Source organism: Anolis sagrei, chromosome 8 (genome assembly GCF_037176765.1).
Source record: "Anolis sagrei isolate rAnoSag1 chromosome 8, rAnoSag1.mat, whole genome shotgun sequence".
Taxonomy (NCBI): Eukaryota; Metazoa; Chordata; class Lepidosauria; order Squamata; family Dactyloidae; genus Anolis; species Anolis sagrei.
Window position 1 is genome coordinate 8,846,962 of NC_090028.1, and position 20,137 is coordinate 8,867,098.

Consider the following 20,137-nt stretch of genomic DNA (forward strand, 5'->3'; position numbering starts at 1 on the left):
CTCCTCATAGATATATAGCAGAGTAACTTATTAGCAGCAGTGCGACCCAGCACCACTAGCCAAAAGTGATAAAAAGAACAAAAACATACAGACCAATGTTATCTCATCCATAGGAGGCTTTTCTTCATAGTAAAATAATATGGTTGCATTATTTACAATAACAAGGTTTCCATAACACAAATAAAAGTTCTTTATACTTCCTTCTTGGCTTCCATGTTGGGCTTCTTTCTCATGCAGGTAAACAGCTTCACTCTCACAGAGACTCTTCTCACAGTGAACTTACACAGGAGCTTCACATAGTAGCTTTTTACACACAGCAGCTTTCCTTCACACACAAGGCCTTCACACTGAGGCTTCTCTCACTGAAGCTTCTCACACTGAGGTCTACTAACACTGAGGCTTTTCTCTCATTGAGGATTTTCTCTCATTGAGTCTCTCTCCCACTGTGGGGGTCTCTCAGACTAACACCTCTCTCACGCTGAGGCAAACTAACACTGAGGCCTTCTAAGCTACAAACATGTCATATGGTCTGCTGTTGATGGTGGTTGGTGATGGAAGGGTTAATGTATTGGTTCTAGAGGGTTTGGTGATCTGTAAGTGGGAGTTCATGGGTGAAAGCAATTAGGAGTGGAGGTGTGCAGTAGATGGGTTGCAGCTGGATGTTACTGGATTTAAGGAGTTAACCTAGGGATTGATCTTTGGGAGAAAAGTGTTGCATTTTGGTGGTGGATGCTGCTGGTTTTTCCCCCAGGTCTGTTGGATTTTTTGGTGTCCTGACCTGTCTCCTGTAATCTTGGAATCCTGGAACCTTGAACCTGTTGGTTAAGTATTCACTGTAAAGGGAAAGTATTCACTTTTCCATACCTGGCACATAGAAAAGTATTCACTTTAAAGGCTGATGGAATGATAAAAGAATGATAAAAGAATGATTGTCAAAGACCACTTGATGAGCAGAGAGGAGTGATGAAGTCGGAGATATATGTGCCAAGTTGAGCATCTCCTAGATTAGTGGTTCTCAACCTTCATAATGACCCCTTAAGACAATTCCTCAAGTTGTGGTGACCCCCAACCATAACCAACAGAACCTTTGGACTGGCTTTTGATTATGGTATAGACTCTTGATCCCTGGACTTTGTTTATTGAACTCTTGGCACTTGACCACTGGACTGGACCCTTTTGACTATGAAGTTATTTTTGCTATCAGTTTTTGTTTATTCTGTAGCTGCGTGCTATCTTTGCATTTTATATTTTAGACTATATAAAGAGCCAGGAAGTAAGTAAGTGCTGTTTTAATTAAACTGTTTGATAAAACTGGGAGTTTGATTAATCTCTACCTAAAGAAGGCAGAGCCCTGGCAACGTGACAAGACACACCATATTATATTGAATGGCAGCTTTTGCTGAGTCATTGCATCCATTTAACCCTTTCAGTGCTTGACTCACATTTTTGTAATTAAAGATACCTAGTTAATTTTAAACATTTCAACATTTATTGTATGTGGTATTCCTTTCCTTTTCCAGAGAATAGAAAGTACAAACCCTTTCCTTTCACATTTGTCTTGTCTTCCTAGTATCGTGGAATCCAGAGTAGACAGAAGAGTCTGTTTATCAGGTTGTTGTAGGTTTTTCGGGCTATATGGCCATGTTCTAGAGGCTTTCTCTCCTAACGTTTCGCCTGCATCTATGGCAAGCATCCTCTGAGGATGCTTGCCATAGATGCAGGCGAAACATCAGGAGAGAATGCCTCTAGAACATGGCCATATATCCCGAAAAAAACTACAACAACCCAGTGATTCCGGCCATGAAAGCCTTCAACAATACAGTCTGTTTATTAGGCTTGGGCAATCCATGGTTCTAAATGGTTCTAAAGTACTTACAAAACTAAAGTTCTGGTGGTGAAAATTTCAGAACTCTAACAAAACTCTCAAAATTTCATAATAAACGGCAGTTCCTAATTGGTTCTGTCATTAAAATCACCAATAATGAAATAATAATTAAATTTTGAAAGTTTTGTTAGAGTTCTGAAATTTTCACCACCAGAACTTTAGTTTTGTAAGTACTTTAGAACCATTTAGAACCATGGATTGCCCAAGCCTACTGTTTATCCTTTTCAAGCTTCAACATTTTATTATTCCATCCACATCAACCATTAATTCCTTTCAGCGCCATTAGAAGTGGGAATCATAGAATCATAGAATCAAAGAGTTGGAAGAGACCTCATGGGCCATCCAGTCCAACCCCTTTCTGCCAAGAAGCAGGAATATTGCATTCAAATCACCCCTGACTGATGGCCATCCAGCCTCTGCTTAAAAGCTTCCAAAGAAGGAGCCTCCACCACACTCCAGGGCAGAGAGTTCCACTGCTGAACGGCTCTCACAGTCAGGAAGTTCTTCCTCATGTTCAGATGGAATCTCCTCTCTTGTAGTTTGAAGCCATTGTTCCATTGCGTCCTAGTCTCCAAGGAAGCAGAAAACAAGCTTGCTCCCTCCTCCCTGTGGCTTCCTCTCACATATTTATACATGGCTATCATATCTCCTCTCAGCCTTCTCTTCTTCAGGCTAAACATGCCCAGCTCCTTAAGCCGCTCCTAATAGGGCTTGTTCTCCAGACCCTTGATCATTTTAGTCGCCCTCCTCTGGACACTTTCCACCTTGTCAATATCTCTCCAGAATTGGACACAATATTCCAGGTGTGGTCTAACCAAAGCGGAATAGAGGGGTAGCATTACTTCCTTAGATCTAGACACTATGCTCCTATTGAGGCAGGCCAAAATCCCTTTGGCTTTTTTTGCCGCCACATCACATTGTTGGCTCATGTTTAACTTGTTGTCCATGAGGACTCCAAGATCTTTTTCACACGTACTGCTCTCGAGCCAGGCGTCACCCATTCTGTATCTTTGCATTTAATTTTTTCTGCCAAAGTGGAGTATCTTGCATTTGTCCCTGTTGAACTTCATTTTGTTAGTTTTGGCCATTCATCTCTCTAATCTGTCAAGATCGTTTTGAATTCTGCTCCTGTGCTCTGGAGTATTGGCTATCCCTCCCAATTTGGTGTCGTCTGCAAACTTGATGATCCTGCCTTCTAGCCCTTCATCTAAGTCATTAATAAAGATGTTGAACAGGACCGGGCCCAGGGGGGAACCCTGCTGATGGCACTCCACTTGTCACTTCTTTCCAAGATGAAGAGGAAGCATTGGGGAGAATCACCCTCTGGGTTCGTCCATTTAACCAATTACAGATCCACCTCACCGTAGTTTTGCCTAGCCCACATTGGACTAGTTTCCTTGCCAGAAGGTCATGGGGGACCTTGTCGAAGGCCTTACTGAAATCCAGGTACGCTACATCCACGGCATTCCCCGCATCTACCCAGCTTGTAACTCTATTGAAGAAAGAGATCAGATTAGTCTGGCATGACTTGTTTTTGATAAATCCATGTTGACTATTAGCGATGACTGCATTTGTTTCTAAGTGTTTGCAGACCGCTTCCTTAACAATCTTTTCCAGAATCTTGCCCGGTATCGACGTGAGGCTGACCGGACGGTAGTTGTTTGGGTCATCCTTTTTTCCCTTCTTGAAGATTGGGACCACATTGGCCCTCCTCCAATCTGCTGGAACTTCTCCCGTTCTCCAAGAACTCTCAAAGATGGTTGCCAATGGTTCCGAAATGACTTCCGCTAGTTCCTTCAGTACTCTTGGGTGTAGTTGATCTGGCCCTGCAGCATCCCTTCTAGTGATGTGCATACCGTCATTACTATTAATTTTTTGTAAAGGAATCATACACTCTTTTTGTTTTGATACACACAAATAAACGGGCGGAACCATTTTCAATTGGCTTTCTTTAATATATATATTTATATATAATCATAATAACAAAAATGCCAGAAGGTTTGTATGTGCTTACCATATAAAAACATTAGTATTTTTTTTTAGAAGGATACGATACAGAAAAAATCATTGAAATAAAAAAAATGGTTTTTTTTAGGCTTTCTAAACCTATTAATACAATATTTAAAAAGACAGAGATTCATAGTTAAAACATGTGCAGGTTAAGGATAGAGGGAAATGACCGCGTCGGTAATACCAGGGTTTTTTTCGTAATGGAATCTGTGTTGTCAATGAGGTCAATGTCTGGATATTTATATTACAGGTTTGAAGTCTACTTCCCTTCGGCTAGTTTGGACAGACAGGCTGCGTCTCCGAACTCTGAGATCTGGACTGATATGTATTGACTCAGACAGACTAAACAGCTCAATGCGGACTGTCCCAGTTCTGACAAAAGCGTCCCCAATCCCTTGGGCACAATGATGACCGGATCCGGGCTTTTGGTTGATCACTTTGTAAGGATCAGAAAGCATGAAAAGAAAGGATGGGAGAAGACATTGCCCTACAAATTGTGTTGGAAAGAGAGAAGGAGGAGAAAGGAAGAGAAGACAACTCTCGTACGGAAGACAGAAGCTACTTCAGTCATGCCAACTGCAGAGCATTTCAGAACTAGTGGGGTGGAAAATGGCAGGAATCCATTCTGTTTTCGTTCGGTTTTTGTTTCAAATTTCAGGTCCTCCCCCCATTCTGTTTTTGAGAAGATAATTTCCCGAAATGGAAACATACCTCTGGATCGAGAATTACGAATCCAAACTGGCCACTCTCCTAACATCCTGGAATCTTCCCAAAAATAGAAAAGGTGGTACCCGAAATTCACATCCACCAGGAAGTAGCAGCCAATAGTGAAAGGACCAAGGCAATGACATCTCCAGCTCATCCCTTGTTTGGGTATCAACCAGCACGCCAACTACTTAAATCTAGAAATAGTTTTCTTAGATTGACAGAGACACTCGCCAGAACATCTCAGCAAGTGAGTGCTAGAAACAATATCATACGAAAGCTGACTGGCACAACCTGGGGATCACAACCAGATACAGTGAAGACATCTGCCCTTGCGCTGTGCTATTCTGCTGCTGAGTATGCATGCCCAGTGTGGAACACATCTCACCACACTAAAACAGTGGATGTGGCTCTTAATGAGACATGCCGCACTATCACAGGGTGTCTGCGCCCTACACCACTGGAGAAATTACACTGCTTAGCCGGTATTGCACCACCTGACATCCGCCGGGAAGTAGCAGCCAATAGTGAAAGGACCAAGGCAGTGACATCTCCAGCTCATCCCCTGTTTGGGTATCAGCCAGCACGCCAACGACCTAAATCAAGAAATAGTTTTCTAAGATCTACAGAGACACCTGCTGGAACACCTCAGCAAACGAGAGTCCAAAAGTGGCAGGCTCAAACTCAGAGCCTCAATCAATGGCCAATACCAAATGAGAGACTCCCCCCTGGGCATCTTCCCAAAAATAGAAAAGGTGGTACCCGAAATTCACATCCGCCAGGAAGTAGCAGCCAATAGTGAAAGGACCAAGGTGGAGACATCTCAAACTCATCCCTTGTTTGGGTTTCAGCCAGCACGCCAACGACTTAAATCAAGAAATAGTTTTCTAAGATCGACAGAGACACCCGCTGGAACACCTCAGCAAGCAAGAGTCCAAAAGTGGCAGGCTCAAACTCAGAGCCTCAATCAATGGCTAATACCAAATGAGAGACTCCCCCCTGGGCATCTTCCCAAAAATAGAAAAGGTGGTACCCGATATTCACATCCACCGGGAAGTAGCAGCCAATAGTGAAAGGACCAAGGCAGAGACATCTCCAGCTCATCCATAGTTTGGGTATCAGCCAGCACGCCAACGACTTAAATCTAGAAATAGTTTTCTTAGATCTACAGAGACACTCGCTGGAACACCTCAGCAACCGAGAGTCCAAAAGTGGCAGGCTCAAACCCAGAACCTCAATCAATGGCTGATACTAAATGAGAGACTCCCTCCTGGGCACACAGAAGACTGAGCAACTTGGAAGGCGCTGAACAGACTGCGCTCTGGCACCACGAGATGCAGAGCCAACCTTCAGAAATGGGGCCACAAAGTAAAACCCATGACATGCGAGTGTGGAGAAGAGCACACCACTGACCACCTGCTGCAATGCAACCTGAGTCCTGCTACATACACAATGGAGGACCTTCTTGCAGCAACACCAGAGGCACTCCAAGTGGCCAGATGCTGGTCAAAGGACATTTAATCAACTACCAAGCTTGCAAAATCTGTGTTTTTTGTATCTGTTTGTTTGTTTTGTTCTTTTAGAAATGTAATACAATGGTGTGGTTGCTGATGACACGATAAATAAAAAAAAAATCCTAAACTCTGTAACTGGAAGCCCATCCCCAAGACTAACACAACGACACCCTTGTTGCTCCTGTATATGAACTGGATTTTTCCTTGTATGAATCATAGAATCACAGAGTTGGTTGTGGGTCACAACCTCTGAGGCTGCTTGCCGTAAATGCAGGCGAAACATCAGGAGAGAATGCTTCTAGAACATGGCCATATAGCCCGAAAAACCTACAATAACCCAGTCATTCCAGCCATGAAAACCTTCGACAATGCACAGTACAGATTTCTGCTGTTTCGCTCACCTGTATTCAGAACTACAGCTATTGTTCTCCCAACCCTGTTACATGCCTACAGAACTTGGACTGTCTACAGACGTCACACGCAACTCCTGGAACGATTCCATCAGTGTTGCCTCCGAAAAATCCTGCAAATCTCTTGGGAAGACAGGCGGGGAAATGTCAGCATGCTGGAAGAAGCAAAGACCACCAGCTTTGAAGCGATGGTCCTCCGCCATCAACTCCGCTGGACTGGCCACATTGTCCGAATGCACGATCTCCGTCTCCCAAAGCAGTTACTCTACTCCGAACTCAAGAACGGAAAATGGAATGTTGGTGGGCAGGAAAAGAGATTTCAAGATGGGCTCAAAGCTAACCTCAAAAAGAGTGGTATAGACAGTTTTTAACCCGTCTAACCCATCTAAAATGCAGATTAGCATGTGCAATCCATGGTTCTAACTGATTCTAAAGTACTTAGAAAACTAAAGTTCTGGTTGTGAAAACTAGGGGGCGCTGGAGCTTTGCTTCTGCAGTGTTGCTAAAGTTCGGGTGGTGAAAATTTCAGAACTCTAACAAAACTTTCAAAATTTCATTACTATTTCATTATTGGTGATTTTTATGACAGAACCTATGTGAGAGAGGAAGTCACAGGGAGGAGGGAGCAAGCTTGTTTTCTGCTTCCCTGGAGACTAGGACGCAGAACAATGGCTTCAAACTACAAGAAAGGAGTTCCATCTGAACATTAGGAAGAACTTCCTGACTGTGAGAGCCATTCAGCAGTGGAACTCTCTGCCCCGGAGTGTGGTGGAGGCTCCTTCTTTGGAAGCTTTTAAACAGAGGCTGGATGGCCATCTGTCAGGGGTGATTTGAATGCAATATTCCTGCTTCTTGGCAGAATGGGGTTGGACTGGATGGCCCATGAGGTCTCTTCCAACTATATGATTCTATGATTCTAACCTATTAGGAACGGCCATTTATAATGAAATTTTGAAAGTCGTGTTAGAGTTCTGTAAGTTTCACCACCAGAATTTTAGTAACACTGTTGAAGCAATGCACTAGCGCCCCCTAGTTTTCACCTGCAGAACTTTAGTTTTGTAAGTACATCTAATCACCTCTCAGCAAAAGATTGCCCCAGGCACTGCCAGGCCATCAAATGCTAATCACGGTGGACAGTTGAAACATTCACACCTAGCTCCAACAGACAAGAGTTTTTTGTCCCAGCCTAGTCATTCCAAAGATATATAAAGCCATTTTCCTAGTTCCAACAGACCTCACTAGAATCATAGAATCATAGAATCAAAGAGTTAGAAGAGACCTCATGGGCCATCCAGTCCAACCCCATTCTGCCAAGAAGCAGGAATATTGCATTCAAATCACCCCTGACAAATGGCCATCCAGCCTCTGCTTAAAAGCTTCCAAAGAAGGAGCCTCCACCACACTCCGGGGCAGAGAGTTCCACTGCTGAACGGCTCTCACAGTCAGGAAGTTCTTCCTCATGTTCAGATGGAATCTCCTCTCTTGTAGTTTGAAGCCATTGTTCCGCGTCCTAGTCTCCAAGGAAGCAGAAAACAAGCTTGCTCCCTCCTCCCTGTGGCTTCCTCTCACATATTTATACATGGCTATCATATCTCCTCTCAGCCTTCTCTTCTTCAGGCTAAACATGCCCAGTTCCCTAAGCCGCTCCTCATAGGGCTTGTTCTCCAGACCCTTGATAGGGCTTGTTCTCCAGACCCACTACCTCTGAGGATGCTTGCCATAGATGCAGGCAAAATGTCAGGAGAGAATGCTTCTAGAACATGACCATATAGCCCGAAAAAACCTACAACAACCCACTACTTTAGAACCATGGATAGCAGATACCTAATGCAGATGGAAATTAAGATTTTGCACCGCAACCCCTTGACAACTGACCATGCAAATGCTCACAGATCTACTCGAAAGCCAATCTTACTTGTGTTCTTATTCCCAGGTAAGTGGGTCCCTGAGTATATTCTCGAAGATGATTTGCTTGCAGTGCGTGGCTTCCTTTAATAGCACAGAGCGTTGACGTTCTTGGGTTGGTAAAGAATTAAAGAGGAGCAAAAAGCTGCCTTGGGAATGCTGTTAGTTGCCTCCCATTTATCTCCACAAATCCTTATTTTGCTTTCCTTGAAAATCTTTGGCTTATCGATTCTGCTCGCTGCATAGCGAGTTGAGCCTGGACTTCTATTATTGTTTGGAAATTCCCCAAAGAATATTAGATATCTAGGACTAATGAGACAAACTAGTCGCAAGACCAACACTTTCCAACAAACGTTTCCGTGGGTCCAATTAAATGAGTATCGCTGGCCTTTTCGTTACTTTTTTTGCCTTATTATGCTGGCGGGAAGACACATCTCCATCCTGCTTGATGCAGATGCTGCTGCTGTACTCTCTAGAACACCCATTGGGCTCAAAAGAGCTCTGAGAGCATTAATACAACATTGCAACACAGATCAGCTCCAACTCAATTACAATAAAACCAAAATCATGGCTTTTGCTAATAGGCCCAGGACTTACTCTTGGAGCATAGATGGCCATAAAATTGAACAAGTTACATCCTTCAAATATCTAGGTGTAGTTTTCCAATCTAATGGTAGCAGAATCATAGAATCATAGAATCAAAGAGTTGGAAGAGACCTCATGGGCCATCCAGTCCAACCCCCTGCCAAGAAGCAGGAATATTGCATTCAAATCACCCCTGACAAATGGCCATCCAGCCTCTGCTTAAAAGCTTCCAAAGAAGGAGCCTCCACCACACTCCGGGGCAGAGAGTTCCACTGCTGAACGGCTCTCACAGTCAGGAAGTTCTTCCTCATGTTCAGATGGAATCTCCTCTCTTGTAGTTTGAAGCCATTGTTCCGCGTCCTAGTCTCCAAGGAAGCAGAAAACAAGCTTGCTCCCTCCTCCCTCATGGGGATCAAGAGCTCATGGGGATCAAGTCTCCAACACCGCGCAGGGGAGCTCAATTGCCATTCTTAAATATCTTAGGACAAGAGGGGGCCACTTCACACCGGCAGCGCTCAAGCTGTTTGAAGCCAAGTCATTAGCCCAACTCTTGTATGGGGCTCAGCTGGGCCCCTTCCCCAGTTTTGCCCCATTAGAGGTGGTTCAGTCCAAGTTTCTGAGACCGGCCTTGCAGGTCCCTAAATGTGTTTCTAATGCCACCCTGTGACTAGAGACGGGCTTTATGAGAGTGGAGGCCAGGGTGTGGGTGGCCATACTCAACCTCTGGCTCAGACTATCCCGTGCACCCTTTGGTCTTGCCCCACTAACCATGAAGGATGACTTCCAATCCACATGGAAGCAGGCGGTAGCATCCAAAATCTCCTCATTGGGATTTTCTCCAGGTCTACTATTAGCTATGGATTACAATCAAGCCAAAGCACTTATTAAACAACGTATCACAGACACAGAGCGCCAACTAGATCTGGCCTCGGTTCCAACCTTCCTTATCAGTGAAGACAGCAGATACCTTGCCTCCCCTATGGCATATTTAACATACTTAGAGGTTCCTATTCATCGGAGGGCTTCCACCCTGGCCCGATGCCACGCTCTCCCATCAGCTGTACTCGAAGGCCGCTACCGGAAGATCCCTTTCCCAGAGAGACTCTACCCCTGTGACTCGGGTCATGTGGAAACAATAGAACATGTGCTAGGCCTGGGTAACAACGCAAAAATTTGTTTCTAAAATCGATTTGTAATTGGGGTGTTTTTTTGTTTCGATATTTAAAATAATTACAAAACTTTCCAAAAAAAAAGTTCGGTATTTACGAAATTTCGCAAATATTTACAAAACATTTTGTAAAGATGGTGCCCTTTTTTTTTCAATATTTTTTAAATATTTTTTAAATTTAATTATTAATTTAGTAGAATAGGGAGGAGAAATTATTATTGAGGGAAGGCAGGCACTCACTCTGGCGGGCCCTCTCGCTCGCCGCTCGCTCGCCGCTCACCCTCTCGCTCGCCCTCGCCCTCTCGCTCGCCCTCTCGCTCGCCCTCTCGCTCACCCTCTCGCTCGCCGCTCGCCCTCGCACTCTCACTCGCCGCTCGCCCTCTCGCTCGCCCTCTCGCTCGCCGCTCACCCTCTCGCTCGCCCTCGCCCTCTCGCTCGCCGCTTGCCCTCTCGCTTGCCCTCTCGCTCGCCGCTCGCCCTCGCCCTCTCGCTCGCCGCTCGCCCTCTCCCTCGCCCTCTCGCTCGCCGCTCGCCCTCGCCCTCTCGCTCGCCGCTTGCCCTCTCGCTCACCACTCGCCCTCGCCCTCTCGCTCGCCGCTCGCCCTCTCGCTCGCCGCTCGCCCTCTCGCTCGCCGCTCGCCCTCTCGCTCGCCGCTCGCCCTCTCGCTCGCCGCTCGCCCTCTCGCTCGCCTCTCGCTCGCTTGCTCAGCCGGCGCCGAGAGAGGAGAGCTCCCAGCAAGCCAGGCGGCCATCTTACGTATTTCCGAAATGGACGGAAATACAAAATTTTTTGGCGCCTGCCGTTTCAATATTTAAAAACACTTCCAGGTTTAAAAATAAGTTTTGTAATCGTTTTGTAATTCAAAAATTAACGAATTTTTTAACGAATTACGAATTAACGAAACGAATTGCCCAGCCCTAACATGTGCTCCTTCAGTGCCCGTTCTACAGGGATACCCGTGCCAGGCTTATCTTACCTCTGATAGACAAGCACCCAGGCCATTCAGGACAATTTTATACCTCCCTGCTACTTGCAGATACTAATTCAGCTACAACCTACAATGTCGCAAAGTTCTGTGCAGCAGCATACAAAATCCACCAGGGAATGACTAGTCCCAAAAGTCAACTGTGTGTCCAGTAATCTTCTTCTCTGAATCTAAAATTGGGTGATCTATCTGGGCATTGTATGTTTTCACCCTGTCCCCCCTTCTGCTCCCTCACCCATATTGTGTTTTTAGTAGTTATATTTATATTTTTAATGTACCAAACATGCCAGGTTTGTCTGGAAATGTGACACTATTTCCTGTGCTGGTCAATGACTGAAATAAATATTTTGATTTGATTTGCCTTATTATTGGTATCACTAGAGTTTGGAGCCCTGAAAATTTAATCTATATAAATAAAAATGTAATGTTCGTTTGTGGGATTAACAGAACTCAAAAACTACTGAACTAATAATAATAATAATAATAATAATAATAATAATAATAACTTTATTTGTATCCCGCTACGATCTCCCCAAGAGACTCGGTGCGGCTTACATGAGGCCGAATTGATACCAAATTTGGACACAAGACACCTAACAACCCAATGTATGTCCTTCACTCAAAAAAAAATTGATTTTATCATTTGGGAGTTGTAGTTGCTGGGATTTATAGTTCGTCTACCATCAAAGAACATTCTGAACCCCACCAACGATGGAATTGAACCAAACTTGACACACAGTTCTCCCATGACCAACAGAAAATACTGGAAGGATTTGGTGGGTAGTGTCCTTCTCTAGCTTCATCTATATTCCCTACTCTAGGGATGCCTTTCCCTGCCAAGAGTTCTCTGAAGGGTTGGTACTACTACTCCCATCAGCCCCTACCCATGTGGTCAATGGACAGGGATGATGGAGCATGAGGGATTGGGAGAAGGCTGCTCAGTACCCAACTGAGCACATCTCCAGCTTCATTTCTATTCCCTACTGTAGAGAAGCCTTTCCCAGCCAAGAGTCCTCTGAAGGGTTGGTACTACTACTCCCATCATCCCTTACCCAGGTGGTCAATGGGCAGGGATGATGGAGCGTGAGGGATTGGGAGAAGTCTCCTCAATACCCAACTGAGCACATCTCCAATTTCATTTCTATTCCCTACTCTAGAGAAGCCATTCCCAGCCCAGAGTCCTCTGAAGGGTTGGTACTACTACTCCCATCACCCCTTACCCAGGTGGTCAATGGGCAGGGATGATGGAGCGTGAGGGATTGGGAGAAGTCTGCTCAGTACCCAACTGAGCACATCTCCAACTTCATTTATATTCCCTACTCTAGAGACGCCATTCCCAGCCCAGAGTCCTCTGAAGGGTTGGTACTACTACTCCCATCATCCTTTACCCATGTGGTCAATGGATAGGGATGATGGAAGGTCCTGAATTGCGAGAAACCTGTTCTAGCACAAGACCTAATGATCATCAATATCCGATGGAGCACATCTCTAGTTTCATTTCTATTCCCTACTCTAGAGAAGCCTTTCCCAGCCCAGAGTCCTCTGAAGGGTTGGTACTACTACTCCCATCTGCCCCTGCCTATGTAGCCAATGGACAGGGATGATGGAGTGTGAGAGATTGGGAGAAGGCTGCTCAATACCCAATTGAGCCCATCTCTAGCTTCATCTATATTCCCAACTCCAAGGGAGTAGGGAATATAGTCCTCTGAAGGTCCTCTGAAGGATTGGTATTACTACTCCCATCACCCCTACTCATGTAGTCAATGGATAGGGATGATGGAGCGTGAGGGATTGGGAGAAGGCTGCTCAATACCCAATTGAGCCCATCTCTAGCTTCATTTGTATTCCCTTCTCCAAGGGAGTAGGGAATATAGTCCTCTGAAGGTCCTCTGAAGGGTTGGTACTACTACTCCCATTGGCCCCTACCCATGTAGTCAATGGACAGGGATGATGGAGCATGAGGGATTGGGAGAAGGCTGCTCAACACCCAATTGAGCCCATCTCTAGCTTCATCTATATTCCCTACTCCAAAGGATGATGGAGTGTGTTGGATTGGCTGCTCAATACCCAATTGAGCCCATCTCTAGCTTCATCTATATTCCCTACTCCAAAGGATGATGGAGTGTGTTGGATTGGCTGCTCAATACCCAATTGAGCCCATCTCTAGCTTCATCTATATTCCCTACTCCAAAGGATGATGGAGTGTGTTGGATTGGCTGCTCAATACCCAATTGAGCCCATCTCTAGCTTCATCTATATTCCCTACTCCAAAGGATGATGGAGTGTGTTGGATTGGCTGCTCAATACCCAATTGAGCCCATCTCTAGCTTCATCTATATTCCCTACTCCAAGGGAGTAGGGAATATAGTCCTCTGAAGGTCCTCTGAAGGGTTAGTTGGTACTACTACTCCCATCTGCCCCTGTCTATGTAGCCAATGGACAGGGATGATGGAGGGTTCTGGATTGGGAGAAGCCTGTTCTAGCACAAGACCTGGTGATCATCAATACTTGATGGAGCACATCTCCAGCTTCATCTATCTTCCCAGAGATGGGAAAGGTAGGACTGGCCAACCATCCAGACCGAGTCAATACAATTCCAGAAACAATCCTCGGAGTCAAAATAGTACATTGCCATCTCACAGGTTCAAGATAAGAGAAGAAAGAGCATTTGGCAACACTTAAATGCATTCGTTCCAGAGTAGTTGATGGAATGACAACTGGGATATTTGGGAGACTGGCATGAGCTTCACAACCCAAGTGCCGTACCCGTTAGGCTTTGATTCTATTCCATATCATAGAAAATAACTCTAGAGTTTAAGGATCTACACATATGATACATCTATATCTATATATATAATAAAAGTGAATGTTTGTATGTATGTATGTGTGCGGAGGGCGGAAGGACGGAAGGACGGAAGTGAATGTGGCAGCTTTCTGACTGGCTGCCACTTTCACAAGCCACTGTGAGCAACACAGGTGACGCAACTGGACCAAACTTGGCACACCTAACCCCCATGAATCCCTTTACGTCCTGGTACGGTTTGGGGGCGGTGGGCCATGTATTATGGGATTTGTAGTACTTTCAAACAGGGACCACTGTGGCCCCCAACAAAGACCGATGAAGACCAAACTTGACACACCGAGCCCCCGTGACCCACTCTACATCCTACTGCTGTTTGGAGGAAGTCAGACCATGGATGATGGGACCTGAAGTACCTCCACTCGCTTTCCGAGACCGCTGCGACCCTCATCCAATGACTGAACAAGACCAAACTTGGCACACATAACCCCCATGACCCCTTTGACATCCTGGTGAGGTTTGGGGGAGGGTACATAATGCATGATGGGATTTATAGTATTTTCAAACCCTTCAGTTCCCACAGACCACTGCGGCCCTCAACAATGACTAATAAAGACCAAACTTGGCACACAGGGCCCCCATGACCCACTCTCCATCATGCTGCAGTTTGGAGGAGGATGGACCACAGATGATGGTATTCACAGTACCTTAACTAACTCTTCCTGAGACCACTGCGAGCCATATAAATAACTGGGACTTGAAGTACCTCCACTCGCTTTCCGAGACCGCTGCGACCCTCATCCAATGACTGAACAAGACCAAACTTGGCACACATAACCCTCATGACACCTTTTACATCCTGGTGAGGTTTGGGGGAGGGCACACAATGCATGATGGGATTTATAGTACTTTCAAACCCTTTGGTTCCCACAGACCACTGCGGCCCCCAACAATGACCAATAAAGACCAAACTTGGCACACAGAGTCCCCATGACCCACTCTCCATCATGCTGCAGTTTGGAGGAGGATGGGCCACAGATGATGGGATTAGCAGTACCTTCATTAACTCTTCCTGAGACCACTGTGAGCCGTATAAATAACTGATACAGACCAACCTTTATACACAATTCCTTTCTCAAATAACCCGGGCAGCGCCGGGTCCCCAAGCTAGTATATAATATTTGCAAATTACGGGGAAGTATCTGATGATGGCTACATGGCATTTCCTTTTCTTTTCAAACACCTTTCCCTGGAGTAAAGAGTCTCTTCCTTGCATTTGCCCTCTCACGGGAGTCTACATTTTCCAAAGCATATCAAAGCATCTGAAGGCACTAGGTCAATGCACTAAGAAGAAGGCAAAGAAATACACTTCCCGACCGATTTGTGTTCTCAAAGTTTGACCCACAAGATGATTCAGTGGCAACAAACAACACTGGTTATGGCTAATCCAGAAAGTGACTACGGTTGAATTTTTTCCCCATTGAGAGTTAAAAATGGAAAATCTCCAAAGATGGTAAACTCGGACAAAGTTGGGTTCAGAAACTATCCCCCGAAAAGTCCCCAAGAATCTCGGCGCATCTAAATGCGAGACAAAGAATCTAGTTCTTATTGTTGTCGTACAAAGATGCAAGAATGTATAGAAAATTGAACTAGACCACTAGTGTTGTTGTTGGTTTTTGCTTCGCTATTGAACTGTACATACATAACATCGTGTTGTTTCTCATTATTGGGTACAATTGCTTCTATATACACATATATTCCTATGTCTTCTACTTGGAGAAGGCAATAAGCTGATGGTAACTTACAATGTTTTGCAAGACTGTACCTCGATTACTATTTACCGCGGGTGGTAAACATTGGAGGTGGAGAGGCAGAGAATCCCAATTCTGGGTTGCTGTAAGTCTTTCGGGCTGTTTGACCATGTTCCAGAAGCATTCTCTCCTGATGTTTTGCCTGCATCTTTGGCAGGCATTCTCAGAGGTTGTAAGGTCAACAACAGACCTCACAACCTATGAGGATGCCTGCCATAGATGAAGGTGAAACGTCAGGAGAGAATGCTTCTAGAACATGGCCATATAGCCCGAAAAACCTACAACAACCCATGTTCCAGAAGCATTCTCTCCTGATGTTTTGCCTGCATCTATGACAGGCATCCTTGAATGGCCTAGCAGTTCTAGACAAGAAACAATTAGGGCCAGCTAATCACCTCCCAACAATGGATTCCCCCAGGCAGTAAGAAGCCAGAACTTGAAACTGCTAAGCTATTCAATGCTAATCAAGGTGGCCATACCTACCTCCAACAGACAAGAGTTCTTTCTCCCACCCTTGACCTTCCACAGATACATAAACCCCACTTGCCTCATTTCCAACAGACCTCATAACCTCTGAGGATGCCCGCCATAGATGTAGGTGAAACGTCAGGAGAGAATGCTTCTGGAACATGGCCATACAGCCCGGAAAACTCACAGCAGCCCAGTGATTCCAGGCATGAAAGCCTTCAACAACAGACCTCACAATCTATGAGGATGCCTGCCATAGATGTAGGCAAAATGTCAGGAGAGAATGCTTCTAGAACACATCTATACAGCTCGGAAAACTCACAGCAACCCAGTGATTCCAGCCATGAAAGCCTTCAACAACAGACCTCACAACCTATGAGGATGCCTGCCATAGATGCAGGTGAAACGTCAGGAGAGAATGCTTCTGTAACATGGCCATATAGCCCGAAAAACCTACAACAACCCATGTTCCAGAAGCATTCTCTCCTGACGTTTCACCTGCAGCTATGGCAGACATCCTTGAATAGCCTAGCAGTTCCAAACAAGAAACAATCAGGGCCAGCGAATCACCTCCCAACAAAGGATTCCCCCAGGCACTAACAAGCCAGACCTTGAAACTGCTAGGCCATTCAATGCTAATCAAGGTGGCCAATTGAAACATTCACTCCTACCTCCAACAGACAAGAGTTCTTTCTCCCAAACTGGATATTATTCCACAGATACATAAACCCCACGTGCGTTTCCAACAGACCTCATAATCTCTGAGGATGCCTGCCATAGATGCAGGAGAAATGTCAGGAGAGAATGCTTCTGGAACATGGCCATACAGCCCAGAAAACTCACAGCAACCCAGTGATTCCAGCCATGAAAGCCTTTGACAAGAGACCAACAACAGCTGGTAAATTGATTTCTGGGAGTTGTAGGACAAAACACCTGTGAAGACAGGAGAGCATGTGGCAAAAAAGCCCAATACGGCCAAATTTGAATACTGGTGGGGTTGGGGGGGGGGATTTATGTTGTCATTTGGGAGTTGTAGTCCCTGGGATTTCTAGTCCACCTACAATCAAAGAGCCTTCTGAACTCCACCAACGATGGAATTGAACTAAACTTGGCACACAGAACTCCCATGACTAACATAAAATACTGAAAGGACCTGGTGGGCATGGCCCTTGCGTTTGGGAGTTGTAGTTCATCTATATCCAGAGAGCACTGTGGACTCGAACAGTGATATATCTGGACCAAACTTCGCACAAATACACAATATGCCCAAATGTGGACACTCATGTATAAAGCTGGTTTTGGGGTCAAAATTATGGGCATGTGGATAGGTGGAGTTTGGGGAAAATAGACCTTGACATTTGGGAGTTGTAGTTGCTGGGATTTATCGTTCACCTACAATCAAAAAGCATTATGAACTTCACCAACAATGGCATTGAACCAAACTTTGCATACAGAACTTCCATGACCAACATAAAATACTGAAAGGGTCTGGTGGGCATTGACCTTGAGTTTTGGAGTTGTAGTTCATTTACATCCAGAGAGCACTGTGGACTCGAACAATGATAGATCTGGACCAAACGTGCCACGAGTACTCAATATGCCCAAATGTGAACATCGATGGACTTTGGGGAAGGTGGACTTTGACATTTGGGAGTTGTACTTGCTGGGATTTATAGTTCACCTACAATCAAAGAGCATTCTGAACTCCACCAACAATGGAATTGAACCAAACTTGGCATACAGAACCCCCATGACTAACATAAAATAATGAAAAGGTCTGGTGGGCATTGACCTTGAGTTTGGGAGTTGTAAGTCACCTACATCTAGAGAGCACTGTGGACTCAATCAATGATGGATCTGGACCAAATTTGGCAGAGTTTGGGGAAAATAGACCTTGACATTTGGGAGTTGTAGTTGCTGGGATTTATAGTTCACCTACATTTAGAGAGCACTTTGGACTCAATCAATGATGGATCAGGACCAAACTTGGCGGAGTTTGGGGAAAATAGACCTTGACATTTGGGAGTTGTACTTGCAGGGATTTATAGTTCACCTACAATCAAAGAGCATTCTGAACTCCACCAATGATGGAGTTCATGCAGAACTCCCATTACCAACATAAAATATTTAAAGGGTCTGGTGGGCATTGACCTTGAGTTTGGGAGTTGTAGTTTACCTACATCCAGAGAGCACTGTGGACTGAAACAATGATAGATCTGGACCAAACCTGTCACAGATACTCAGTATGTCCAAATGTGAACACCGGCGGAGTTTGGGGAAAATAGACCTTAACATTTGGGAGTTGTAGTTGCTGGGATTTATAGTTCACCTACAACCAAAGAGCATTCCGAACTCCACCAATGATGGAGTTCATGCAGAACTCCCATTACCAACATAAAATACTGAAAGGGTCTGGTGGGCATTGACCTTGAGTGTGGGAATTGCAGATCACCTACATCCAGAGAGTGCTGTGGACTCAAACAACGATGGATCTGGACCAAACTTGGCACGGATACTCAGTATGTCCAAATGTGAACACTGGTGGAGTTTGGGGGAAATAGACCTTAACTTTTGGGAGTTGTAGTTGCTGGGATTTATAGTTCACCTACAACCAAAGAGCATTCCGAACTCCACCAATGATGTATATTCAGTATGTCCAAATGTGAACACTGGTGGAGTTTGGGGGAAATAGACCCTGACATTTGGGACTTGCAGTTACTTGGAGTTATAGTTCACCTGCCATTAAAGAGCATTCTGAACACCAAGACTTGCTGCTCCCGCCACACTCCTCTCGCCACTTTTTGAGGCTTCCACCAACGGCGGAGGCCTTGAAAGGGGTGAGAAGAGGGTGGCCCTGGGGTCGAGCCGCTATTCTAGGGTGGGGCCAAAGGAGGCAACGTCGCGACCCCTTTGAAATGGCCAAGCGACCCCTCGGGGAGTCGCGACCCCCAGGTCGAGAACAGCTGCTGTAGAAGCAAAGCACCAGGACCCCCTAGTTTTCACCACCAGAACTTTAGTTTTGCAAATACTTTAGAACCATTTCGAACCATGGTTGCACATGCCTATTGGCAGGGGCGGCTCGTCCATTACGCGAAGTAAGCGGTCGCAGAACACTTTTTTTTTGCCAGGGGCGCCTCTGTAAATGCCCCTCGACCGCCACTTGAGGAGCGCCCCCTCACTCACAACAGCCCTAGCAGTCCAGGGGGAGCCTCGGCTTCCTTGCCTCACTGCCGGGCGATCCTCTTCCCAAAGGGGCCGGGCCCTTGAGCCCCACCTAGCCCCTCTCGTTCCTGCTCCACCTGGACCCCGGGTGCGTGAGCAGAGCCGGCGCTCAATCGTTCTCCGCGTTCGATCCCTTCCCCATGACCGGCTCCCTTTCCTGATCCCCTGGCGCTCCACCCGCCTCCTCTCCTCTCCCCAATCCGCGGGTGGGCCAAGGGGCGGAGCCACCGCGCTTGGCCCGCTTTGGGTCCAGAGGTGTGTCTGAAGACCCCAGCGTGCGCACTAAAAGTTGCCTCTTCTCCTGACTTTCTCCTCAGCCATTGGGACCAAGAGAGAGAGAGAGAGAGAGAGAGCCCCTCCGGCTGGAGGTATCTCCCACCTCCGCTCCCTCCTTTGTTTTTGTGCCTACCTTCAGGAAGGGTGGGCATCTCCACCTCTGTCTCTCTCTCTCTCTCTCTCTCTCTCTCTCTCTCTCGGTCCCAATGGCTGAGGAGAAAGTCAGGAGAAGAGGTGACTTTTGGTGCACACGCCAGGATCTTCAGGCACGCCTCCGGACCCAAAGCAGGCCAGGCAAGGGAGCAAGTGCGGCAAGTGTAGTTACTGGGATGTATAGTCCACCTACAATCAAAGAGCATTCTGAACTCCACCAATGATGGAATTGAACCAAA

At 45.9% G+C, this 20,137-nt stretch overlaps 1 protein-coding gene and 1 long non-coding RNA gene across 3 annotated transcripts in view; both read right to left on the bottom strand.

Annotated features, from left to right (window-relative positions):
- Positions 1-3,817: 3,817 nt before the first annotated feature.
- Positions 3,818-19,755, bottom strand: LOC137097564 (uncharacterized). Its single transcript, XR_010910265.1, has 2 exons — positions 11,530-19,755; positions 3,818-8,837 (listed from the first exon to the last, which is right to left on the bottom strand). It is a non-coding gene; the product is annotated as an uncharacterized lncRNA (long non-coding RNA).
- A 276-nt stretch (positions 19,756-20,031) lies between these two features.
- The window catches only part of SMPD3 (sphingomyelin phosphodiesterase 3), a 280,787-nt gene continuing 280,681 nt past the window's right edge, over positions 20,032-20,137 (bottom strand). For both annotated transcript variants that reach the window (XM_060788073.2, XM_067471020.1), the window contains exon 9: positions 20,032-20,137. This exon is cut by the window's right edge and continues 1,038 nt beyond it. The gene's annotated coding sequence lies outside the window, so the exon portion shown is untranslated.